The sequence below is a fragment of the Pseudopodoces humilis genome, chromosome 7 (assembly GCF_049639895.1).
Source record: "Pseudopodoces humilis isolate 2021_Gansu_Grassland_sample_001 chromosome 7, ASM4963989v1, whole genome shotgun sequence".
Taxonomy (NCBI): domain Eukaryota; kingdom Metazoa; phylum Chordata; class Aves; order Passeriformes; family Paridae; genus Pseudopodoces; species Pseudopodoces humilis.
The window spans coordinates 48,224,195-48,227,673 of NC_142206.1; positions in this window are offsets into that span (position 1 = coordinate 48,224,195).

Below are 3,479 nucleotides of genomic sequence, written 5' to 3' on the forward strand. Positions count from 1 at the left end.
TGAGGCGAGTTATCCCTGATAACACCAGGCCACAAGGCATGGGCAGTCCACTCCATGTGCTGGCTCCACCTTTTCTCTCCCTTGGGTCAGTATGTCTGAAGTATGAGGGGCTTTGGTATACTGAAGTGTGGCCAAGGGTTCTTTGAACTCTTCAGAGAGATGATACTCTCCCACTTCTCATCTTTCCATGTTGCTCCTGAAAATGTGAAGTTTCTCAGTTGGCTGGAGTTGGCTCAGGGTGATATGTTTTCCTCTTGGTAGAATTTCAGTTTCAGCCTGAGCTGATTCAGGATATCTACAGCTGGCCCATTGTATTTATTGCCTTTGATTTTAAGGCAGACTTTCTGAACATCTGTAAAGCTTTCACTTTTTCTGTTAAATCATCATGTTCTTTCTGTACTCCCTCTAGCTCCACTGTGGAGCTAAAATAACTGAGCAAATCAGCTCAACACTCCTGTTCTCTTCCAACTCTTTAAGCTCCTTTCCAAAATCCATCTAATTTTCCAACAAGGTCTTTGAACTTAAGTGCTTATTTGAGAAATCATGTCTGCCTTTTAAAGTTTTTTTTTAAATTTTTTTTTAATTGTTCTTATTTGTAGTTGCAGGGAATTTACAAAAGCATAGCTGGGAACTATTATCTCAGCTGAAATAAATTTTCTACCCTCAAAAAAGTGTATTTAACCCATTATGCACCAAGTGTGTCTAATGTCACGAAGTGAACTTGCGCTCTTTTCCATAAGAAAATCTCACACTTCTGATGATAATTAAGAATTTTTACAAAGGTTTATATTTCAGTTATCTAGTATTTGCTAGTAAACAATAAAACTGGGGTTGTTCCTGAGTTTAATTTTGTAGAATTGGGCAGAGGGGAAGGGGACAAATGAGGCAATATGCACAATTTCCCATTAATTTTCATCCTTGTCTTCCCTTTAACATGTCTCAAGTAGCAGACAGTTAACTGCTCCCCTAAACCTCACCACTCCCAAAGCAGGGGAGCAGTGATGGAGCAAGCTGTATTAGTAGCTGTGGATGAAGAGACTTGTAGCTTGGCAGCCCTGTGCAAAGCTAAAATCCTTGGCTTGTCTCCAACAACAGACGTTTGCCCCTTCAAGCAATGCTGAAGGGGCAATTCTATTCTCCTGAGAGAGAAAATGCGTTAGACAGGTAGAGCTGACTCAGATTTTCCATGGAGCATTGCTAGCTTGCTTTCTTTAAAATCTGGAGATGGGGGATATAAGGGGATGAGTATAGAGAAAATATGTTGCATTAAGCAAGTCTAGGTCTGTGTGAATAGGTTGGCTAGAGGTTGGGTTATTTTTCCCATAGGACTGTGGAAAGATCTGTGTTTGCTCACATGAAAAGCTGTATTATCTCTCACTGCAAAAATGCACACTATGGTTTTCTCTCTACCACATGACCTGCCAGGGCTCTCCCAAACCAAACCACATTGCAGAAGCATTTAACAGCTCTGACCCAGCCTAGCCAGCAGCTAAAGCCCTCCGGCAGTGTCAGGGAGCCCCAGGTCCCCTCAGTGGATGCTTTGATTCCAGCTCCTCCTGAGGAGGAGGGCAGAGCTGAGGCTGGAAACCCAGGGAGGAAGCAGTGTCCTGAGATGTCCTGAGGCTTAGCTCAGGCTGTGTTGGAAAGGTGCCCTCCACTGTTGGTGCTGAGAGGACACTCTGAAGGAGCTCCTGACGGTTCATTAGCACCATCAAAGCGTTCTACCCAACCCTGAAGTGGCGCTACCCATTGTGAGCCCCAGCTGGGTTCTGTGTATCTGGTGTTTGTGCAGAGGTGCTGGCAGGCAGCCTCTGTGAGGAGAGGTCAGGGCTGTCCTGTGCTGGACATGACCAGTTCCAGCCCATTCCAGAGGGCTCCAACAGAGCCAGCACACCACACAGCTGAGCCCCGCAGCCAGGATGGTGACACCTCTGGGCAAAGCATTCAACAAAAAGGAAAACACATTGTGTAGTAGCTGTGGCAGGGAGGACTGAAATAAAAAGAGAGAGAAGCAGCCCCATGGACATTCAGATTGGTGCAGAAGAGGGGGCAGGAGGTGCTCCAGACTCCAGAGCAGAGATTGCCCTTCAGCCCCTGGAGAAGCCCCAGGTGAGGCAGCTGTGCCCCTAGGGGCAGCCCGTGGAGGACTGTGGTGGAGCAGAAACCCACACTGCTTGAGAACCCCACGCCAGAGCAAGTGGGTGAGGCCGAGAAGGGAGTTACAGCTTGTGGAGAGGTTGCCCTGGAACAGGGTCCTGGCAGGATCTGCAACCCCATGGAGAGAAGACCACTCTGGAGCAGTCTATTCCTCATAGATCGGATCCTGCAGGAAAGACCCATGCCACAGCAGTTCCTGAAGGACTGTCAACTGTCCTCATGCTGGAGCAGAGGAAGATCAGGAATAGGAAGGAGTGGCAGAGATGAAGCATTATAAACTAACCTCAACGGCCCCTGTGTCTGCTTTCCTGCACCACTCAGAGAGAGGAGTAGAGGAGTTGGGAGGGAAATTAAGCCTGGAACAAGGAAGAGGTTGGGGGAAAGGTGGTTTCAACTATGTCTTTACTACTATCCTACTCTATTTTTAATTGCCAGTTAATTTAATTAACTTGTTGCAGCACAACTTTCCCTTCACATGGTGCAGTTGGTAATGTTGGCTTCTGCCTACTTGGCCCTCAGGAAGGTGCCCAAGTCATTTTTCTGCACTCTGAATGTCAGCTTAGTGGAGAGAATCCTCTTGAAGGCACTGAACAGAATGGAGGTCAATATGATCAGCTGGCATGTGGACTCGAGCTGCTGTCACCAGTTTCTGGGAGCAGAGGATGAGTTTTGCCACATCTGGTTCTCCTAGGAACCCATGCTTTACTGTGCATGTACAAGACCATTAAAGATGACAATTTGTGCAATGATGTGCAGCTTTCACTGACACAAAAACTAAATTCTTGCCTTGCCAGAAATGTTGGGCCCCTTGCTCTGCAGCAAATAATGAGAAGTGCAGAAGGGAGCAAGGTTTGAAGCTGGTAGAATGCAGTGGTCAAGCTAGAAGGAAAAGGATTATTCTTTACCAAGTAGCATCCACCATCTAGGAGAGGAAAGGTATCAGCTCTATGTCTCTGTTTCCCTTCCCCTGGAAGCACTTCAAAGATGAAGGAGACTTCTGGGATTCACGGTGGAATGAGAGGGAGGGAAAGAAGAGTTTCCCAGCTGAAAAGGATAGACTTGTGGTTTGTGAGGTGAGGACAGGAAATGGGAGACACAGGAAGTTTTTCAGCCAACAGCAGGAAATTGTATCTGCATACAAAAAAACCCTGACACCATGATAACTACACAGAATATATATATATATATATATATATATATATATATATATATATATATGTATATATGTGCATATAATATATGTACATATGTATATGAAGACCCCATGGCTGCCTACTTGGGCTGAGTAATTTTGTAAAAATGATAATATTTGTACTCAAATG